The 24,161-nt window shown below is 44.0% G+C and overlaps 1 protein-coding gene across 1 annotated transcript in view; it reads right to left on the reverse strand.

The window, feature by feature from the left end:
* Positions 1-21,315, reverse strand: part of RTN4IP1 (reticulon 4 interacting protein 1) — a 151,783-nt gene extending 130,468 nt beyond the window's left edge. The window contains exon 1 of the mRNA XM_078447179.2: positions 21,036-21,315. The gene's annotated coding sequence lies outside the window, so the exon portion shown is untranslated. The remainder of the gene's footprint in view (positions 1-21,035) is intronic.
* Between the last annotated feature and the right edge of the window lie 2,846 nt (positions 21,316-24,161).

Here is a 24,161-nt window from a genome sequence, read left to right on the forward strand (position 1 = left end):
GCTATGGAGGGAAATGCAATGGGGTAAGGAGGATAGGGTGTTGTTTTATGTCAAATGGTAAGGGAATGCCTCCCTAGTGAGAGGGGCATTTAAGTAGAGACCAGAAGGAACTGAGAGAATAAACCATATGTTTGTCAGGGTGAGAAGTATTCTAGTAGAGACAACAGTAAGTTCAAAGCCCCTAAGGCAGGAATGTGCTGAACACAATCAAGGAACAGCAAGGTAGCCAGCGTCACTGGAACAGATTGAAGAGAGGAGAATGGTGGGGGACGGATTAGGGGGCTCAGGTTAGGGGGCACGTAGGGCTTGTAGGCACGCTAGATCTCTGGCTTGTACTCTGTGGAACTTGGGCAACCACTGGAAGATTTTTGATTTGAGAACTGCCAACTTCTAACTTATATTGAAATAGGATCTCTTCAGCTGCTGACTCCAGGGGTCAAAGTCTAGAAACAGACCAGTTTGATAGCTATAGAGGTGGTAAAAAGTGGTCAGGTTCTGGATATAACTTAAGGACAGAACCAACAAAGTTACAAAAGAAAGAGAATAATCAAAGATATCTCCAAGATTTTCACAATTGGAAGAATGCAATATTTTTTTCTATTTGTTATTGGTGGTGTGGAAGAGGAGAATTAAGTTTAGCTTGGGACATGTGAAGGACAAGATGCCTACTGGATGTGCAAGAGGAGATATTAAGGAGCCCATTGTATTTGTAAGTCTGAAATTCAAGAGAGGTTTAGGATGGAGATATATAAGAGACCCTGGCAATATCTTGCCAATATCTATTTGGCACACTTCGGCAGTCACCTTCAGCTTGGTAGATAGTTCCCATACCTGCTGTGGCAGACAGCCTCCTAAAGTAGCCCCCATGATTCCTGCTCCTCTGTGTTCTCGCTCTTGTTGGATGCCTTCCCTGTAAATGTGAGACCTATCACTTGAATAGAATAAGGAAAAGGTGGCAGGATATATGATTATGTGTACATGATTATGCAGTTTCATAAAATTGCAGTGCCCATCTTACTAAAGCCTTTTTTCCTTATGAAAAAGTAAGTGACCATGTTGGGCAATCCAAAGTAGTGAATAATTTAGGCATCCTCTAGGAAATGAGAATGGCCTCTGACCAGCAGCCAACCAAAAACTGAAACTCTCAGTCCCACAACCACAAGGAACTATATGCTGCCAACAACCAAGTGAGTAGGAAAGTAGATCTCAAGGCTTTTCCTAGTCGCAAAACTATTCTTGGATTTCCCATAGAGGAGGACAGAAATACTAGGGAGTTAATGGCTCCAGGAGCAACCTTTAACCAATGAATAATAGGAATTGGTCAACAAGTATCCCAGCTTCCTCAGCCCTTGATAAGAGATGTCTGGAATATGTAGTCAAAGTCCAAGGACAAATAGACCAAAGGAACAGAAAGGAGGAAGTCCAGAAACAAATACACAGTTGAATGGATACTTGATTGTGACAAAGATGGCACTGAAGAGTAAGAAAAGAATGGTAATTTCAATAAATGCAGGACAGTAAGATATTCAGATGGGAAAAAGCAAAATTTGACTCCTGTGTCACACCATACTCAGAAATCAATTCCAAGTGGATTGTAGACAGGTAAAACAACTTAAGATTCAATATGCTAGTATAAAAGAATAATTTTATATCCTTGGGGGTAGGCAAAGATTTCCAAATCAGGAATTGTAAAGCACTAACTATAAAAAAAATTTTTTTAATAAAAAAATGGACAATCTAAAATTAGGAATGTATTGAGGAGGGCACCTGTTGGGATGAGCACTGGGTGTTGTATGGAAAAAATTTGACAATAAATTTCATATTGAAAAATAAATAAAATTAGGAATGTCTGTTCCTCCAGATACCAGTAAGAGAACAAATCACAGAGAGGGAAAAATTATTTGTAATACATAAAAAGATCTTGTATCCAAGCTATATAAAGACCTACAAATCCATAAGTAAAAACTGACAACAGAAAAAAAATAGGCAAAACACTTGAACAAGCACTTCACAAAAGAGAAAATATCTGAAAATACGTGAAAAGGAGCTGAACCTCATTAGTCATCAGGGAAGTACAAAAAAGATATTATTAAATAAGATATTATTAAACCAACCAAAAAGCTAAAGTTTAAAAAGATGTAAAATATGGACAATATGGAACAATAGGTACAACTGCTTTAGAAAATTGTTTGGCAATAACTACTAAAGCTGAAGAGACACCTACACCGTGATACAGCAATTTCACTCCAAGGTATACAAGCAAGAGAAATTAGTGCATTTGCTCACCAAAAAGGTGTACAAAATGAAAACAACTCACATGGCCATGAATAGTAGAATGAATAAAGTTGTTCTATTCACACAATAGAACATTATTCAGCACTGAAAATGAACAAATGACATTAACCACTGACAAATCCCACAAGTATAATGCTCAACGAAAGAAGCCTTTAGGTGAGAGGATGAGGAGTGGAACAAAGAACATCAACTCTAAGAAATTTTCTTCATTTTATATAAAACCATGTCTGAAACAAAAGTGAAAAATTCCAGCATTTTTTAATTCCGGGAAAAGGGAACACAGGTGCTTGTTACATTATTCTTTGTACTTTCTAGAATTTAAAAAATATTCACCCTCCTCAAAACACAAAAACAAGCCAACATGTGATACGTGAGCAGAGATGGTAAGGATGTCCATACTGAAGCCTATTTTTCCTCTCTGCTAACACCCTTATTTTTTTATGCCACACAGTTTAATAACTAATTACTCATTATTTTGCCTCACTGGCTAATTGCTTCATGCATATTATTTTTGCAACTCAAACTAGATTGTAAATTCAGGTCACAGACTCAGTTACATTTCTCCAATATTCCCCGATAGTTCTTGTATCAAGAAAGGTACATCTTGAAATAATCAATAAACATCTGAGTGATTTATGTATTGATTGGCAGAAGTAAATTTGGTAATCTCAGGCAAGACATTTACTTAACTTTCCATGCCACATTTTCCCATTTGTATGAATTCTTTCCTGTGCACTTGTATATTCATCCCTATATTTCCCTAAGATTTTACTGTAATAGGCATTAATAAATATTTATTGAACCAAAAAATAATAATTTTAGGGGTATTCCACACACAAATTCATACTTTCCCCACATGGCAGATGCAAGAAAATTTGTTTTCTTTTTGTCTTTTTTCCTTGAATCTGAGTAGGCTTGATCAAAATCACCCACAGTCCACATTACAAAATCATCAAGTGCTTGGTGAATATCTTTATCTTAGCAGATATGAGCCACTCGCTGAAAGAAAAGTGAAATCGCTTTTACCAAGAATACGTGGTCAAAGTATGTTGTGATTCTGCTAAACTCACTGGGAAGCTGGCTCCATATAGCCGACCTTTATCTAATGCACCCTAGGGCTCTCCATCCTTTTCCAGATAACCACTCCTCCTGCCTCCAAAGCCTGTTCTGCAACCTTTCGGTACTTTGGAAGCCACCACACCCTATCTCTACCAGATTCCTAGTCTTCTACAAGTTCTGGCAGAATTTTAGTAAAACACACACAAGGCCATGAGCTTCCAAAACCAAGCTTGGGGCCAATCCCGTTCCTTACAACTGTCAGAACTGTAGTGTCCTCATGTCCTCAGATTCCCATGAACCCACTCTTTGTGCTCCAAACGTCTGGCTCTTGCAATGACCCTTCACCTTCCACGGCCCCAGCCAGCTCTAGTTTCCTGGCCCTTACCTGTTTCCTGCTTCAGGTTCACAGCCACAGCTCACACTCAACTTGTTTCCTCTCTGTAAAATCCTTGGAGATTGGGAGACGGCTGAGAAGACCCTGGAAGCGACTTCTGGTAAAGCTGACAGGACTCAGTATCCCCCTCGACTCTCACCTTTCACTGTCCATGCCCCAAGCTCACTGCTTTTACCTGGGCTGCACGATCATGATAGCCACCCTCAGAGCTGCGTGCAGCTGCCCATGCTCTCCCAGGCCTTCCCAGCTCCCTGCTTCTGGGCTTCCTGTGAAGTTCTGCTTCCGGTCCTCGGCCTCTTCCATCCTTGACCAGCTTCACCTGCCCGAGCCTCAGGCCCTTGGTGCAGCTGGCTCACAGGCTCGCCAGATGCACGAAACTTTAAGCTCCATCTCTTCCACTGGCCATTGAGCCTGGCAAAATGCCAATATTGTCATAGAAATAATACTTTAAAGTGTTATTGTTAGTCACTTATATTTTCGCATGAACAAAAATAGGGAAACTAAGTTCTGATAGGAGTAATTGAGCCCTTGGGGTCAGAGAGAGGACAACTGTGAGGGATGGGAAAGGGGAGATTGGAAGATATTAAAGAATAAAATAGCTCCTTTGCAATTTTGCATAAAGCCTCCGAACGTTGGTAAGCAAAATAAAGTTTGAGCAACTGAATTTACTCATTGTTTATATTGGCTCACAGCAGTGATCTGAAAAGCAGCTGAAACTCTTTCCCATCTACAGGTTTCTGGTTGTTTCTACATAGTCTTGACTTTTAGGCCATTTATCCTGCACCTGTTATAATGGTGCCTGGCCCCATTCCCTTCCCTATTCAGCCTTTTAGGGCTGGAGCTGGGAGCCACCAGGCAGAAAGAAGACAGAGCCAGAGAGTCCTTGAGGTTGTAAGCTGAACCTTTGCCGAATCCCTGGGGAAACTTGGAAGGGAGGTTGTGGAAACAGCAGGCATTTGTCAGCCCCTTGCTTCTTTCACCTACCTGATCTCCTGACAACCATTTTAGCTGAGCCCCTGGACCCCAGGCTCGGGCACTGTCTGGATGGGCAGGATGGCCAGGGGTCTGGAGAAATAAAGGCCTGTCTTGACAGAAGAAGCTTCATTAATTTGGACAAGAAACACAAAGATAACAGTGTCTTCAAAACTGCTATGTACCTGGGAAACTTGCTTGTAAACAAGATATCCCAAGAATATGGATTCTTTGCCTCCCCCTCACACTTTAAAGGGTCCAGCAGGCAATAAACACCAGTTAATCAAGAAGAAATTATCCATATTCCTGCCAAAAATTGTTTAACTTGAATCTAATCACAAAGAAAACAGGCAGATCCAAATTGAAGGATGTCCCACAAAACAACTGGCTTGAAATCCTCAAAAATGTCATTGTTAAGACAGACAATAATAATAAGTCTGGGTAACTGTTCTGGATTAAAGAAGAGAGATGTGACAGCTAAATGCCACGTGTAATCATTGGATACTGGGTCAAGGGGAAAAAAAGATAAAAAGGACATTATTAAGATGATTGGGGAAATTTGAACTTGAACTGTATATTAAATAATAGAATTTCACCAATGCTGACCTTTCTGAGTTAACACAGTACTGATTGTACCATTGTTACATAGGAGTATATGGAGCATGGATCTCTTAGGAGATACACACTGAAAAAAAGCAAGAGTTTAGTTTTGGGAGGTCTATAACTTTCAACCTCTCTGGGCTCATTTCCTTGGTCTGCAGAGCAGGGACTATAATATCTGCTTCACAGGGTTTGTGGTAAGGATTAAATTGAGGACAGTGTGTGCAAGTCAGAAGTGTGCATCACTCTTCCTGGGGCCTTTACTGGTGATAAATGGAGGACAAGCAGAGAGAGTTTCATTTTCAGCCTCTTATTTTGCGTTCAGCCTCCTCTTCCAGGGTTTCTAGGCAGCCCCCTACTTTTCTAGCTGGAAGCTGGCATTTGAAAGTGCATAGAGCTGGACTCTGGACTTGGCCTGGAGGTCCCTAAATCCCCATACACACCTGTATGAAAATAAGCTCTAAGGAAGACCTCTTTCTCTGTGCCTCCCTGAAATGAGATTTCTTACTTCCCCCCCCCCCCACATCCCTGTGTTTCTACATTTATAATCCTGAACACTGGACTTTTGTTCAATTTAGAATTCATTTTGCTCTGGGGAAATTTATAAGGGCTTTGAGCCTGCAGCTCAGATTAAGGGAAACTAGAATGTTTGTGGACTTTGCTGGTTGATGTTATAAAAGACAACCACAACCTTCCACATCACCTCTCTCAGGTGGCTCTCAGGCCAGGGAGAGTCAGCAAGCATTAACTGAGCATCTACTGGATGACTGGGGCTGGGCCAGTACTATTTGGTAGAAGGAAATGGATGGCAAATTGTCTGCCCTCAAAGAGCTTACAGGAGGAGGAGATATACTTTACAGAAACAATAAAACATGAAGCATCATTCATGGCGAAAGCAAATACTTTAAAATCCTGAGTTCAATAGAATCATTTCTTAAAACGACTGGCACTACTATGAGTCTTGATGGAAAGAAGCCAAAGCCACCTCCAATCATGGGGAATGCTATCATAGTCATTCTTTACCAATCTCATGCCATGGACCCTTTGACAGTCTGGTTAAGCCTGTGGAGCCCTCACAGAATTTTTTTTTCCAGAATAATACTTTAAAATGTAGAATATAATCATAAATATATATGGTTATGTATCACATATCAGTTTTGTTGAGATAAAACTATTAAAATAGTTTTTTTAAAAAAAACCCTAATTTGTAATGTAATAAATACGCACTTCTGAGTTAATGCATTGAAGCTCTAGCAATGGGTCAGGTAACTACCAAAATTTTGAAGTAGTGATAAACATTAATGATATTTGAGATCAGACCTGACTTATTCATTAGTCACTGTAGGTACAGTGCCTAAGCGACCACAGGGGCCCTAAAAATGTTTTCATTTTTAAAGTCCAGAGAAAATGTAAATTTGAGGCCAAAGAAAATGCTTTAATATATACTTATACATTTGTATTTATACTGCAGTAGCAAAATATAGTTTTCATGGAGCAAGAGATCCACAAAGGCAAAGGTGCCTAGGGCCTATGAAAATCATTATGAAGTGCTGTTCAAGATATTTCCAACAACCAAAATATGATATGAAAATAACCATGATTTCTCTTAGGACCAAGTCACAGGTTCTACTAATATTGCTGAAGCTTGTTGCCTACATTCATAACGGAAGGAAATATTTTAATGTTAAACGTACAGTTTTCATGGACCCTTGAATTCTATCCTCAGACCTCTTGGGAGTCTGTGTACCTCAGGTTAAGAAGGCCTGGGTCACTTAGGAAGCTGTTGGCTGTCATTGCCCCAAAAACTCTAACTCAAAGAGGCTTAAACAATATGGAAATGCATTATCTCACTCAATGGCAAGTATAGAGACAGGGCAGGTGTTAGAATCTCAACGCTGGAGTTTTCCATCTTTCCACTCAGCCATTTTCAGTGTAGTTGGTAGTTTCCCGCCTGAGCACAAGATGGCTACACAGTGTCCAGTTGGAGCATCCAAACATGGCCACGTCCATTAGTGAAAGAAGACTTTTCAGAGGTGTCTGGGCAGAACTCTTCCCCTACAACTCATGGTCCACCCCAGCTAGTCGTGGAAGAGACCATAATGATTGACTTAGTCAATTAGAACTTACCCTGAGCTGCAGTCAGGTCACCATCCTCTGAGTGGGGGACAGCTGGACCCCTAAACAGGTCTGAGACAAGGGAAACATGGATATATGCAGAGGCCACCAAATATGGTCAGCTATGGAAGCACTGGGTCCAAATCTGAATCTTGACATATTTGGGCAGGTAGAAAAAGAAGGAGACAGTTAGGGAAAGCTGTATAAACCAGAAGGCAAAATAGAATGCAAAAATAGAAACAAGCTTGGGGACTGGTATCCAGGGGGATCAGTAAGATTTTAGGCTGAACTAGGATACATGATAGAAGTTCACAGGAGTGGGAGACAAAACTGAAGAGATTGCTCCTTATGGAGAGCCTTAAAGACCAAAGAAAGTTATAACCAAATCCAAAGGCTGTAGACAGTTATTATGGGTTCCTCAGCAGCGAAACTGTGAGTAGAGAGCAGTGTTTTAAGAAAAGCCAATCTGAACCGAGACACCAATTTTAGTGTTTTTAAAATTTCAGATTCTATTTTAATTTTATTCTTCTTTTTGGTAAGCCTGGGACACAGAACCTGGAGATAAGTCCATTTCTCTTTAAATGTGATATTGCCAAGTGAAGCTGGCCTGCCAGGGAATGCAACCTGCAATAACAGACGAAACTAGTACATGCATTCTAGATTGTTCCCGTGGAATGTGGAGTCCACTTGAAATTTGCTACATCAATGCCAGGGTGTTTTCCCTTTCAGGAAATTTGAATTTCTTATTGGCTAGAAAAATTGTTGACTCCTAAACGTAACACCATCACATCACTGCAGGACGAGATGGAAAGGAGCCTCATTCTACTCTTCCTCTCTCTTGTCTGCTTCCCCACCATTTGTCCCCAGCGGAAGCCTTTGTCCTTTGAGGCCCAAGTAGGAGCTGCACTGCCTGTACCTCCTGCTGGAACCTTCTCACCTCAGCCTTGGCTCAATAGCCCACCTGGGACTTAGTCCATGGTCAAATTCAGCACATCCTGAGACCCTCTGGGAGTGGGGACTGCCAGGGCAGAAAAAAAGTATGAAGGTAGCTCTGCCCAAGCAATTTACTCCACAGAGCAGATTAATTTCATACTGGAAAAATCCATATGCTTAGTAATTATCTAGACTGGGAGAAAAGTACCAGTTAAACTGATTGCCACATTTAAGAACGGAGCACAGAGAAAAGAAATCTGGGAGTTTTCCTTCAGCTATTCTAAATCAGTATTTGTGTAAAATGATCTTCTAATCTGTGTCTTTTGCCCTAACCTGGCTTGTCAGCTCCTGATCTGCATTTCAACCCTGACCTTCAGTGGCTCTTTATTGCCTTCCATGAGCCTGATGTGGGGGGGGGGGGGGGGGGGGCGGGGGAGGTAAATCTCTTTGAAATCCCCTACTCACACCCCAGACACCAGCTACACACAGCAAATCCCTTGCACTTCCCCAAAGGCCCCATGCTCTCTTGGGCCTCTGGGCCTTCACACGTACTGTTCCTCCTGCCTGGAATACCTTCTGCTCAGCTTTTCTGCCTGGCTCATTCTGGATCATCCTCCAGAACACAGTTGACCGTCGTCTCTTTATGATATTCCTGCCACCATGCACAATGAGGTGCTTGTCTATGCCTTGCCATAGTCCTCACGGGCTGTGTCTGACATTGTATTGATCCATTTTCTCATCTTTCCCATGCTAGGTTTAGTGGAGATCTGGGCCTTGCATCCTTGTGCCCCTGGCTCAGGTCCTTGTTATCTTTTCCAGAGACTTCTGCAGGCACCTTCATAGTAGGTCTTGCACAGTAGGTCCAAGCCCCTCCCTCCCCCCCCCCAACCCGTTCCTCTCTTTCCCGCTTCCAGAGTTCTGTCTAAAAACATTTAATTCCTCCTTTCTTCTCTCTAAAAATCTTCTGTTGCTCATCATTGCCTGAACTCTGAGGCCACAATCATTCAAGGCCCTTGCCATTTGGACCCCAAATTTCTCTTCTACAGTCTTCTTCCACCATTTTAAGCCATATAGTCCATGCCACAGCCAGGGATGCCCCAGAGGGCCTATGAAATGTCTCTCCTCTACCTTGGCTCATGGGGTTTCCTCCTCCATAACTGCTAGGCAAATCGTAGGTGAAATGTTACCAGTTAATTCCCTCAATCCCATTCTGCTCAGCTGCTCTATCATTGCAGGCTGAGCTCCTGACTAGAAGCCTCAGCTGCACCAGCAGGTGGCAGCTGGAATTTGTTGAGTTGTCTTTGACCTTGTGCTCTGAGCCTGAGGTGAGCCTAGGGAGCTGAAGCAGCAGTGGTTACTCCCCAACACATCTCTCCCTCCCTCTCTCTCTCTCTCTCTCTCTCTGTAATACACACACACACACACACACACACACACACACCTCACTGACTCTCAACACACCATGATGGCCCTTTAAAAAGGGTGACCAATCTGCCCTAAGCATCGGCCAACCACTCCATTCCTCCATGTCACTGGAGGCCTCTTTTATAAGGGCACTAATCCCATTCATGAGAGCTTCAGCCTTATGACCTCATCACCTCCCAGAGGCCTCACACCAGCTATCTGTAGATCTAGCTCCACATAGGAGAGGCTCACGTTCCTCTAGCCTCTTCCTTTTCTCTGGCTACTGTGCTTCACAGAAGAGCCCAGTGTTTCCAGCTTCTGCTGCCCTTCCAAAAATGCTGGCTGGGGCAGATGAACTCAGCACACTGCCCAGGGCCATGTCCTGGACTCTCAGCATGCAGAATAGAACAAGCCAGCATACCCCAGGGACTCTCATGGTGCCTCTTCTAAGCACTCTCCTTGGTTGAAAGGCATTCCCAAAAATAAATAAACTGGGAAGTATTGCAAAATATTATCTCTCTCATAAGTACATCTGAGTGTTCCTGCCAAGCCAGAGTCATGGGAATTTCCTGACTATATCTCTGTGGGCCCTCTTGCATATTTATACCCAGTGGTCCTCAGCTATAGTGATAGGGATTGAGCCAGTTTGGGGATCTGGATCTCCATTACTGGAAGATTACATTTTTTTTTTTAAGTTTAGGTGGATATCTTACTATTAAAGAGAATGCTGAGCTAATACCACCCGTTATTTACCCCCAAGGAGCCCAATAGGTGTAGTAACAAAACTAGCTTAGAAGCTTTCAACTCCCCAGTCTGCACACATGACAGTGATACAGAGACAGGTTCATAGAGAGGCTGATAAAGCCTAAGCTTTGAAGGTCTCATTTCCCAAAGGGTTTTCCAAAGCTCTGTACCTAATTTTATATTCATTTTTTTGTAGCCAGGCTTCCCCAAATAATATAAACATCGAGCCCCAGAAATCTTGGATTGACCCCTACTTCCACATGCCCCTTTAATGTGTGTGTGTGTGAGAATTTCTCAAGGTCTATGTCATTGGTGGAATTGCTGGGTCATTAAGTATCCATACTTAATTTGATTAGCTAGTGCCAGATAATTCTCCAACTTGTGGTCCTACCAGCAGCAAGAGGACTCTCTATTTCCACACCCCTGCCAGCACTTGGCATTATCCAGCTAACTTTGCCAATCTAATAGCTGTTAACCTTACAATTTAACACACCCTCAGAATGTAAAGTGATCTCTATCATTGCTTTAATTTGCATTTCTTTGATTACTAATGAGCAGTTTCTTTCCTATCCTTTTAAAGCTTTGGGGTTTCCTCTTTTGTAAGTTATCTGTTTGCATAATTAATGTATTTTTCTTTTGGCCCACTTTCTTTTCTTGTTCAATCGCAGGGCTTTGTGTATTTTAGATGCCTTTCCTTTGTCACTTTTAGACATCATAAATCTCTTCTCCCCATCTGTCATCTATCTCTTAAATTCAGCTCAAGTGTGGTGTCACTTGTTAAAAGAAACCCTTAATTTTGATGTAATCAGATCTATCATTTTGCTTTATGGTTTGCACTTTTGAAGTCTGGTTTAAGAAATTTTTACCCATTCCAGGTTACCACTCTTTTTTCCTGTTAACTTTATAGTTCCACCTGTCGTATTTAGGTCCCTAATCCATTGGAAATCTCTGTATATGGGGTTAGATGGGGATCCAAATTTATTTTCCTTTTGCTACCTATTTCACCACCATCATCTACTAAACAATCCATCCTCTCTCCCTATTGGTCTGTGATGCCAACTCTGTGTTAGGTGAAGTTCATAGGTAAACATAGGGCTACCTATGAGCTCTACATTCCGCTTCACTGGCACATTAAAAACAACTTCATAAGTGTCTCAATATCTGTTAGGCAATTTCCCCCTCTTTATTCTTCTGTTTCAAGATTGGTTTAGCTATCTATGGAACTTCTTTTTTTCCCCAAACATTTTAGAATAAGTCTATCAAGTTTCAAAAAAAAAATTAAAACTAGGATTTTGATTGGGATGCCATTGAATTGATACATCAATTTGGAGATATTTGACATCTTTATAATTTAAGTCATCCAGACCAAGACCTAATATGTCTGAGGTGAAAGAATTATGAGAATAAATTTTAGATAGATATGAATACATGTCTTTGAGAGGGCCCCTGACTGTCCTTACCATCGGCCTCCTTACTCGAGTCTGGGAGGTGGGGCAATAAAAACACCATGTTGGTCAAAGATGAAGCAGGAGCAGAGGGGGCTATGTTTCACTTCCCTGAATGTGGACCAGGAGCTCTGCAAGCATATGAGAGCTGGCCCTGCCTGGCATGGCACCAGCAATGACTGAGTGAGAGGTGGAGGGAGTGTCTCAAAGATGCCTACTCTCTAGTGAGGGGAAGAGAAAGCAGCCAGGTGTGCCTAACTATCCAAGTATCACAAGCTTGCAGAGCCAAAGGAAAGTGAGACTGACATCAAAAGAATGCAAACACGTGCACTTGCTGACTGGAGACCATGGTGAGACTGGGGGCATGGATAGTAGATGCCAGCCCGTAACTGTGAGGACAAGATGCGACAGCTTCTGGCTAAGAAGATGCCAGTGGAGGGCAGAGAGTAGTAGTGAGCCTGAAACTCCTCTCGACATTGCCTAGGTGCTGCAGCACTTTCTCTCCATCTGCCTTAGAACTCCAGGGAGAAGGGGTGGGGGGCACAGGGAGTCCAGATCTTCCACATTTGTGGATAGCAATATTCTCTAAGGAAAGGCCACTAAGAAGGTACTCTGCTTTTCGGCTCTGGCATTGGCAGAGCTCAGAGCATGTTCTGCACAGTCCTCTGGGACCTCTAGTTCAGGCAGGTGAGGAGCCTCTCATCCGCTCTAGGAAACCTGAAGGAGTGGGGGAAGGCTGCTTCTCCTCTGAAGAGAACCACATCCCATGAGATCTTTGGGCATCAGCCATTGTCTCTGCTGTCCCTGCTGAGGGGCCACTGGTCGTAGGTCCAGACGGTGTCTCTTCCCAGCAAGCCTCTTCTCTCAATCTGCTGTATGCTGGTCAACCTCCCCTACACTCCCTTCAAATAGGGTCTCAGGAATTTTGACTACTTTGCCCTCATGATTCTGGGTGCTTGTCACAGAGCCAGCTCCAGGCCTTTCTCTCTAGGTTCCTCCCTTGACCACTGTCGCTCTGATGCTCCTATACCATGAGGGACATGAAATTTCTATAGGAGGCTCAAGTCTCCCCAGGACTCACCCTAGGTGGGAGACCCAAATCTTTCCACCCTGGGAGTCGCCACATTTATCTGAGGCATTCTATATCCTGAACCCCCAGCGCTCAAGTAGGGCAGGAAGCAGGGACCTCATACCTACATCCATGTTTTTATCCTGTTTTGGTACAGCCCACTAGGCAAAGATAGCTCTTACATTTCTAAATGGCTGAAAATAAATCAAAAGAGTAATATTTTGTGACATACAAAATTACATAAAATGCAAATTTCAGGGGTGCCTGGGTGGCTCAGTTGGTTAAACGCTCGACTCTTGATTTTCACTCAGGTCATGGGATCGAGCCTTGCCTCAGGCTCCACAGTGGGCATGGAAACTGCTGAAGATTCTCTCTCTTGCTCTTCCTCTGCCTCTCCCTCTGCCCTTCCCCTGCTCACTCATGTGCATGCTTTCTCTCTCTCTCTCTCTCAAAACAAAATTTAAATTTCAGTAACCATAAAGTTTTATTAGAAGACAGCTATACTCACTCATTTACATATTGTCTGTGGCTTTTGTGCTCCAACAGCATATTTGAGTAGTTGTGATAGAGACTGTAAGGCCCACAAAATCTAAAATATTTACCATCTGGCCCTTTACTGTAAATATTTGCTGACCCTGGTCTAGCATGAACCTCCCTCTCCCTCCCCATCCTGATGTCCAGCCAGGGCCAGCTGAGGTAGCAAAAGCCACCACTGCTCTTAGAACAGTGGGGGAAAACAGATGGACCAACTTCCACCTCTAGATGGACAGCCACCAGAGAGGGGACCGTGACTTTCATCATTGTGTTAGGGGATCAATACGTATGCCTCCTCTGGTAATTTTCAATAGTCCCAAGTTAAAAATTTCCCTTCATAACCAAGCTGATGTTTATATACCTTTGGGAGAAAAAGTTACTGCTTTCCTGTAATAAATTAACTTATCTTCAAAGTTACAGAAGAGTGAATTGATAAATACCTTTCAAACAGGAAGAGGAACTCAAACCAGTTCTGGTTAATTTTTAGATAAATTGATTAGAACCACAAACTTGGGTACTAAAAATAGTGAGGACAGTCCAAAATCAAAATGATGTGTGTGTGTGTGTGTGTGTGTGTGTGTTGATTAGTTCAACAAACTGTAATGAGAACAGGAATAGGACAATTTACTTTCTCAAGGGAGATTTTGAATCTGATTAAGGATTATATTTTTAAAAATTAGCCGTGTGTCTAGAATCTCATGGAGCAGGAAAGGCTTGAGGGGTGGGAGCTAGGAAATGTGACCATCCTTTGTTCAACTTTGAGAGCCAAACTGAAGACATTGCAACATAAGATAGTAATTGCATGAACTTGACTGTTCACTGGGCTTTCAAATATTCTTTTCTTCAGGCTTCAATTACAGAGAACCTATTGCTTACCATGTGTTGTATTAGGGATCAAAAGCTACAAAGATACATGCCAACCATCTTTGCACACACTGAGAATCGTCCAGAAAGATGGACGATTTTCTTGGCCGTAGGAGCAGATTCAGGCAGACTAGCCTGGCGGGGGCGAGGGGGGGGTATTTTTTATTTTTTTGTAAAACTAAATGCAGAACATTACCGGAGTTGGTCTTCCACAGACAGCCAGGAACAGACATTGGACGGGGCAGGCTCACAGCGTTGGGACTGGGGAGCTACTCTAGTTTCGGGAAACTTCTGGGCTTCCTGGCAGGAGCTAGAGGGTCACACCCATTGCCCTGGCTCAATTTCCTCTGAGCTGCTTCTTCCCCTTGGCTTGAAACTCCTCTTTTCCACTGCTACCACTCACCCATAGTTTCAATATTTTGTACTTTGGGCTCATTGTGATCCCATTGGGGCCTCACTCTTCCTGTTTCTAAGCATCCTACCGCATCTTTTTTTCTTGACATTTTTCTATTTAAATTTCAGAGAAACGGAGATTAACCCAGTTTTTCTGCGTGTGCTCCAGGTTATGAAATGAGTTGCTGACCAGCCTTTTGATTAGCTGCCTGTTGGTTAGTGTCTCCCTCCCTTGCCCCCACCCGCTGGACCAATCAGTTCTAGGAGCGGGGTCATAAGGGGCAAAGCACAACCACTTAAAGCTGCTCTTTTAGGTTTTCCCGCCCCTCCCCGCCCCCAGCAGGGTAAGTGGGAATGACAGATAATGTGAGTAACTTGTTTCCCATGGAGAGAGACACATATAAAATTAACCCTATTGCTGTGATAACACTATGAGTCAAATACACTGTGCAAGTTTGGCATCACACATGGTGGGATAGAAAAGAACCTATAACTAGGTAGAATTAGGGCAGCAGGATTCGTTATCCCAGGGGTAGCCAGGAGGATAAAATATCCAATGGGGTTAGCAGCTTCAGGCTGTGTATTGTATTCCAAGGGGTTCCTGACAGCCAGTGTGGCAGGATGGCATGGTTCTGGGCCATGGTTCCCCTGAGAGCCCGTGATTGCCTGTACCTTGCCTGGGGTATATTCTAATTCTACAGGGAAGAGCAACAGAAGCTAGGCAGAATCTCCACGTTGTCTGAGGTTCAGAGCAGACTCCCAAGACAGAGTTTCACTCTATAGAATGAGGTGTGTGTGTGTGTGTGTGTGTGTAAGGGGAGAACATTGATACAACTCTGGGAAACATAGCCACAATAGCACAAAGGGTCAGTGTGGCACAAATAGCTTGAGACCTCTTTGTTTGTTTTTCTTTATTTTTTTAACGTTTATTTTTGAGAGAGAGCAGGGAGGGGCAGAGAGAGAGGGAGACACAGAATCTGAAACAGGCTCCAGGCTCTGAGCTGTTAGCACAGAGCCTGATGCAAGGCTTGAACTCATGGACAGCGAGATCATGACCGGAGCCGAAGTCAGACGCTTAACCAAGCCACCCAGGAGCCCAGAGACCTCTCTCTGTGACATGGCTTAGGCTCCTGACCATTATGGAGTGGGTCAGCAGTGCAGGGCATCCATGTCAGATCTGAGAGACTGGAGAAGCTGGGAGCCAAGAGGAGTTTGTGAGGGTGACCTTTCAGCTGACCTTGATATAAATATTTATCAGAAACAAGAGGAAAGTGAGGAAAACTTCCTTGGTCAGTAGAACCAAAAGGTTCTGGGGCCCATCAGACAACTTTCCTTTGGACCCACAATTATGTGCACAGCCAAGCCTGGAATATATTATACTCCATTACAATGCACAGGTTGAGGTCCACCTGGGGAAGGCAACCAGTAGACAAAACCCCCCCCGATGGTTAGTAAGAACACTGGAGGAGGATAGCCCTGGGGAGCTAAGCAACTCTTCATTTTCCAAGAGCGGGGCCTCATGGGCCTTTTTAATTGCTTTTTAAAAGTCTGAGTGGCTTCTATTGCTTCCATTAGTTCATCTTGACAAAACTATTCAGGTGGTTACTCCGAGTGCTTTAACCATCTTTATCTGGAGTCAACAGCAGAAATTTGACTAATTAGCAAAATGGATAGAAGTGACTTCTGTTGGCAAAATTAGCAATCTGTTAATATAAAGGAGGCTAGCGCTGGGCTTTTGAACCAAGTGGTATTCAAGACAGGTGGGTTGGCTAAAACATTAGGGGCGTTCCCCACTTTTATGAATGCTGAGTATCACACTGTAACCAGCTCTTCAATGGTCACCTTTCAGAAGTCAAAGGCATGATTTGGAACTTGTCCTGTGTTCGGCCATGAAGAGGGACAATTCTGGATGCCTAATGTTAACTAAATCTGGTCTTTAGGATATTGTCCTATCATTGTCAATATAATTTTTCATGTGAAATGTGGACAGAACACCTAAAAGTTCAGAAGGCTGGGACTTTGCTGAGCTTATGGAACCAACTGCTTTTGAATGTTTTTGGATCTTCTTACTAATAAATGTGTGTGCATGACAGCCATTTGGTCTGAGACCTGCTTTTGTTGTCATACTGTAGTGGGGCTGTGGGGAGATGGGGATAATCAGATCCCATGACATTCTTGGCCAGGAATAGGCAACCTCAGTGATAACAAAATGGGATGTTATTGAGGCTAGGCAGCACTCATTCATTCATCCATTTGGCAAATATTTCTAGTATAATTTCTATTTGCCAGGCACATGGTCCACACTGTGGGTACAATGTTGCATGAGGCAGACATGATTCCCCTCCATCCCCTGCTAAGAAGCTTCCAGCCCAGGAGGCAAGCAATCAAACAAGTAATAGCAATCAGTGGTAAGTATCATAGCAGGGGAAGGAAGTATAAAGGCATAGGGATATGGAGCAGACAGAATATACAAGTCTGGGTGATTAATGCAGTACCTTCTTTTTTCTGGAAAAATTCAAGTGCTGGAATCGACCCCACAGGCAACTGGACAAATGCCCAAGGGCACTGGTGTGACCTGAAGCTGTTACAGGGTTTGCAGCTCAAGGACATTTTTGAGCTCCCATGGTCACCCTCCTCCCATCAGTTTGGGGCCCCATGGACACCTGGCCCCCTCCTATTTTTATCCCGGAGGACATTATGGTTCAAATCCATATGATACAGTTGGCAGATTTAATCCCCAGAGACTGCAGCACAAAAAGGCTCAATGACTTGCCCAAGGACATTTATTGAGTCAACAGTAGAAATGGGAACAAAACTCAGTCACCTGACACTGGGGCCAGCTCCCCTGGCCTTGACACATCACCTAATAGGGAAAATAATCTTCTGAAGTATCAAATAGCACTGGCCTTTTGATGAGTGAGCAAACTGAGGAGCAAATAATGAGAAAAGTGGGTGTTGAATTTCCTTTAACATAACCCCTTTGGAAAATACAGTAGCGGATGCAAGAAGAATGTGACGTATGTTATAAATGAAAGCAAAAATCTTTTAAAATAGCCTTAGACAGCTGATAAACAACCATGAGGCCTGGCTCTGAGTGTCAACCCAAAGGAGAACAGAGAAAAAAAGAATCAAATGTATAAGATGCCAGAGTTCTCAGGCAGGCAAGATGAGTGCTCATGATTCATGATTTTTATGTAGGTGATTGAGTGGTCCTTTACATCTTCTTGTTTATGGGGATGGGGGGAGGTAGTTTTTAAACACAGATCATTTAAGGGTAGTCCCACTTCAGACTTTGATAAGCTGACTCATGACATATGTGGATGAAATCACGGTTGCCTGAATTCTTTTTGGGATGAGAGAAAACAGTATCTGCATTTGAGAGTGGTGGATCTATGATTCACTTCCCTCTGCGGCAAGAAAAGGGCCCCAGGACAAGCCTGGCCTGCCTGCTATGGATCTATAGCTCACTCACACCAAACCTCTGTGAGAACTGCCAAAGAATGGGCTTTTACATTTTATTTTATTTTTTTAAGATTTATTTTATGTTCTATTAATTTTTTTTAATGTTTATTTATTTTTGACAGAGAGAGACAGACTGTGAGCAGGGAAGGGGCAGAGAGAGAGGGAGACAAAGAATCCAAAGCAGGCTCCAGGTTCTGAGCTGTCAGCACAGTGCCTGATGTGGGGCTGGAACTCGCGAACCCCTAGATCATGACCTGAGCTCAAGTCAGAGGTTTAACTGACAGACACCCATGTGCCCCTTAAGATTTTATTTTTAAGTAATCTCTATACCCAATATGGGGCTCAAACCCACAACCCTGAGATCAAGAATCACAGGCTCCATCAACGGAGCCAGCCAGGGGCCCCAGGGTTTTTGCATTTTAGATTGTAAATTCTGTGAAAGTAAGGAAATTGCATACAGAACGCCATACTAATTTTCTCTCAGGTGGAATTTCTATGAGTTTCTGAAAAGATCATGGCTTCCCTTGGCCTCAGACAGGGACAAAATGGTTTTCCCTCCATATAGGCTCTGCCCCACACTAAATAGTGCTGTGTTTGTTTCCCAGCCCCCATACAATAGCAGTACCTAGGATTAGGTTCCTCCGGTCTTCCTTTAACAAAGCAAGGCAAAACAAAACAAAACAAACAAGAAATTGAAATGAGTTTCCTTAATCACTCTCAGTTTGAAAAAGGAAAGAAGTTTGGAAAAGAAAAGGTTTTCCTTTGACAGTGCAATCTGCTTGTAGAATTGGTTTATTGAGCCGTTTTTGTTTTTGGTTTTTTTTAATGCTTATTTATTTATTTTTGAGAGAGGGAAGCAGGGAGGGGCAGAGAGAGAGGGAGAAAGAATCCCAAGCAGGCTCTGCACTGTCAGCACAGAGTCTGACTTGGGCTCAAACTCACAAACTGTGAGCTCTGACCTGAGCCAAAGTCAGATGGTTAACCAACTGAGCCACCCGGGTGTCCCTCAATAAGGCAGGTTTTAAGAAAAATAAATGCACATTCCTTGAGACCAGATTTACCTTATAAATCTACCTGACCCATGGTAAGTGCCTACAATAAGTAATTATTAAATGGATGGATGGATGGATGAATGAGTATTCTTCCTTTCCTCTACTGTTTTATACAATTAGCATAAAAAATTTTTTAAATAGATGTACTGGGGCACCTGGATGGCTTAGTCGATTAAGCATCCAACTCTTGATTTCTACTCAGGTCATGATCCCACAGTTGTGAGTCAGGCTCCATGTGGGGCATGGAGCCTGCTTAAGATTCTCTCTCTCTCCCTCTGCCCCTCCCCTGTGCACACGTGCTCTCTCTCTCTCTCTCTCTCAAAATAAAAATTAAAAAAAAAATAATCAAATAGATGTGCTTATAACAAGTGTTATGACCTACGTTGGCATCCCATGAGTGGGATTTGAATTTCCTTCAGTGAAACACGTAAACCTAAGACAGGTGCACATCCTGTGGAGAAAAATGGGTTCAGGATGAACTCGGAAAGGAGGAAGCATTATGGTGACAAGGAGACGGCTGTTTTGCCTACCTTAGGTATGGAGCTGATGAGAAATAAAAGCTTCCAGGGGATAGATGGTGGCAGTTCTGAGGTTTGCCTGTCCAGAAGCTGCCTTTCTGGAGTCCAGGCTAATCTGGGCTCTGGGTGCACCATGTTCTAAAGGCACTAATGATCCCCACTTCATATTTCATCTTTGTTCCCAAACACCGGGCAGCTCAAGAGAAATAGGACAGGAGCTCCTGCCCAGACCACTACGTAAGTACCTGCACATTGAGGCCAAGAGACGGAAACAAGCCCTTGCCTTGGCCAGAGACAACTTGGACCAGAGGTACAGGTTGTACTTGGTTAATGGTGACCTAGACTCAGGGTTAACCCTTGTTTAGCTGTCCAGTGTTGGGAGGCCTCTCTGTTCGTGGAAACCAACACTTAAGTCTCTATGGAACAAAAGAAAAGTTACGGTTGGAAAGAATCAGCTTACTCATCACTTCTCTTTCAGATGAGGAAAGGGAGCAGAAAAGAATGGAGAGTCATCTGCGCTGTGACGAGACAGCGGGCATCAGCTACCAGCAGCCTCTTCCCTGCACCACAGGCCCCCTGCTCGCTGGGTCTTCCTGGAGTGCTACAGTGGGCACTGCCACTCCTTACAACCCAGCAGGGATTAACCCATTTTCTCAGTCGGTTTTGGAGAACACTCAGGGTTTATCATTGAAAGAATGGAAAGAGCAAAAAGAAAAAAGAAAGGGGCTAATTTCCTGAAGATCACACAGCTCGTTGGGCTGAAAGATGAAGACCCCACCTCTCTTCTAATATATTGCCTCCCTCGGAAGGTGCCTGCTTCTCCCACCTGTCGAAGCACACCCAAGATACACCAAGTCCGCTCGCTCTCTGTGTGGCTCAACACTACCTCTTTTCCTCTTGCACACCTGGTGGAGGCTGTTGAACGGATAAACAGACAACCTCATCTGTAAGTAGGTGGCTTGGAATCCAGAATACATTTTCCAAAGGAAACGACGTCATAAGAGGGTTTGGGTTTCCTGGGCCTGCCCACGAAACTGAATTAATCTATCACACGACTGAAAGACCATGTATTTTCAGTAGGAAATAAGGGAGAAAAGAAGTAGAGTTACCATATTAGTCATAAAACAAACAGCCAAAAAAAAAAAAAAAAGAACCAGAAATGCCTGCTCGGGCGGACCTTACCCGCACAGCCCAGCTCCACTCGGAAGATGAAGGCGGGCCGTCTCTCTCTTAGATGAGTGATTATACCTCGAAATTAGTGACTTCCTTTGCTAACAGCCGAATCTCTGACAGCTGTTCAGATCAGCCAGGCATACATTACTTTCATCTTTAATAAACAGGCGCTCTGAAGTCAGTGGCTGGTCTCCATGGCAACCAGATCAAGTTTTCCACTGATGTCGGGGACAGAAAGGAAGAAGGGATAGATCACTTTTGCTGAGGGGCAGAGGAAGGCAGGGTGTGGGAAACAATGCACTGCCTTCCATTTCCTATGTGTCCAGCTACTCACCCGGGAGAATGGAGAGTCACTGCTTCTACATTTCACCCACGCACAGAGGAAGAGGAGTCCTCATCGGTGATATAAAAAATATGGAAAAGGACTAGGTTGGGCAGCGTAGCACAGACCAAGGCCTGAACTGCCAAGGAGCTCAATGCAATTGGATCCAACTGACTCTCATTTACTGTGTGTGCCTGGCCCTCTGCTACCCGCCGCAGGGGTTATTTACAGGAGGAGAACGCAAAAGTGAGGAGGGGTGACAGCAAACATAACAGGGACGGGGAGGAGAGCAGGGCAGGCTCTCACGGCCCCTGCCTCCACTGGCCCAGAGCAGCTGCGGCTCACAACACCTTCCACCCTCGAGCTCAGCCATTCTGGAGCGCCAGCCGGGGTGACTAGCAGCTGGTCGGGCTGGAATCAACAGTTTGTTGCCAGTTCGCTGATGCGGCATCCACTGAGACTTGAACACCTGGGACCCACAGCATTTCCACCTTCTCTGAGCTCTCCCTGGTGGGAGATTGGTCTGCGTGATTGAGATCTGATCAACTTTCTTAATCCAGACTGAGGCCCGGGCATCCTGCCTTGCTCATGTTTGCCTCTTCCCTCGGGCACCTGAACCACAATCTCCTGTCCCCAGGAGGACTCCCGCTGTAAATGTACCAGTCACTGGGAACCACCCTGACGAGACTGCTCAGTTAATTTCAGCCAAGGTTCGCTGCCGGAACTGTCTGCTTCTATGCCCCAGCAGGAGTGTGGACCCTCTAGGTGACTGATTGATGCTTGCAGGAACTAAGCCTATTTGCTGTGGGCCCCTGAAGACTGGACCTTTGACCACGAGCGCCCCCCTCATGTTACCATCCCGAGGCCTGTCGGCTTCTGGCCCCAAGTCCTTCCCTCTCCCTACAAACTAGGGCTGCTGCCAAAATACCGGAAAGCCTTATTTCTGAGCCTGAGTGGACACAATAGAGGTGGTATTTGAGATGAGTCTTGAAGGGTAGCCAGGATTTAGACAGCAGAAGAGAGGGCTTTCTCTGAAAGAACCAGGGTCCTTGATAAGAGTCATAGGTAACGGTGTAATTAATCTCTTCATTCACATCTCGATTAGCGAATGCCAACTTCCTGTCCCCATTCAGTAGGTAAGGGTGCAGGTAGTCCTGGTTGGAGGAATCAAGTCCTGTCCAGGCTCCTGTATGGTCAGGTACTCACTCACAGTGATCTCCTGGAGTTGGGTTGTATAGCCCTCCTAGGGTTCTTAAAGTGCAACTAGACAGCCAAATTCCATGAGTAGGATGAGAGTCGTCCCCCCTTATCCACGGGGGATACATTTCAGGACCCCCCATGGATGCCTGAAACTGCAGAAGTACCAAACCCCATATACACTGGTTTTTTTTTCTATACATACATAACTATGACAAAGCTTCATTTATAAATGAGGCACAGTAAGAGATTAACACTAGCCAATAATAAAACAGAACAATTATAACAATAGACGGTAATAAAAGTTATGAGAATGTGATCTCTTTCTCAAAATATCTTATTGTACTGTACTCACACCTCTTGTTCTGATAAGAGGATAAAACGCCCACGTGATGAGATGAAGTGAGGGGAGTGACGTAGGCAGTGTGATGTAGCGTCAGGGTACTACTGATCTTCTGACAATGTCAGGAGGAGGACCATCTGTTTCCCAACCCCGGCTGACGGTGGGAAACTGAAACTGCAGAAAGCGAAACGGCGGATAAGGGGGCCTGTTGTATAAGTAAAATTCACTGAACGTATTCACTCTTTATTCACCAAATAGATGAGGCTGAGGGGCAAGCAAGGACGAGTCATGAGAGGCTCCGGTATGCAATGGTTAGGAGCGTGGACTTTTAAAGGGGATAATGTTGAGCTGTTAAACAATTTTAAGCTGGGGAATAGTATGATCAGATGAGGTTTTAAGACCACTGCGCCGTTGTAGGCATAGCGGACGGAGTGAAAAGCTTGGGAACCGAAAGGAAGGAGCCAGGAGGCCACTCACCTGCCCAGATGCTCCATGAGGGGCAAGGGGACGCGCAGGCTGCAGGTGCCAAGTGCCTTGCTTCTGGTCCCTTTCACGTGCACTGTCTTTGTTTTCATTTGACTTTCTCCTGGGCTCCCTTTCTCTCCCCTTCCCCCTGCTGGATCTTCCATCAGTTCCCCACGGGTGTTGCCCACACCCACTCTCTCCTGTGCTTTTCCATTCTCACCCTCACTTCTGCATCCCCTCTCCTGGCCTTGCTATTTCCTGCTTTCTGTTCTCTTCTCAGTATGGAGGGAAAGCTGCCCACGAAATTTCCCTTCCCTCTGCTTTGAGGAAACGACCATCCCCAGGAGGCAAACTTCTCTTATCAGTTGAAAACAAGTAGGCTGATTTTTCCATCCAAGGATCGGAACACCGAAGGCTGTTGGCCACACCAGTGAATTAGCAGAAATGTCTATTAGGAATTTATTGTTCAATTCTACCCTTTCAGTGTGGAATTCTCTGGGAGATTCTCTTGACCCTCCCTTGACCTGAAATACCTCCTCTACTGATGCCTGAAAGCCCACCATTAAGCCAGTCATTCCTTTGTGTTAATTATTACTTTCTCCCAATGGTTTTCCTTTGAACATAAAAATACTCCTGGAAGGGGAAACACATTAGCTTCCTATTGCCTTGATATAAACAAAGAATGGAGGGGAAAAATACAAAAGGTTTTTAAACATTTGTCAACGTCATATATGGGATTGGGGTATAAATCTAATTTGACTGTGTGTGGAATTAACAAAATATATCTAACTTATGGAGCTGTTGATGT

The sequence above is a fragment of the Panthera onca genome, chromosome B2, assembly GCF_046562875.1.
Source record: "Panthera onca isolate mPanOnc1 chromosome B2, mPanOnc1 haplotype 2, whole genome shotgun sequence".
In the NCBI taxonomy this organism is placed as follows: Eukaryota; Metazoa; Chordata; class Mammalia; order Carnivora; family Felidae; genus Panthera; species Panthera onca.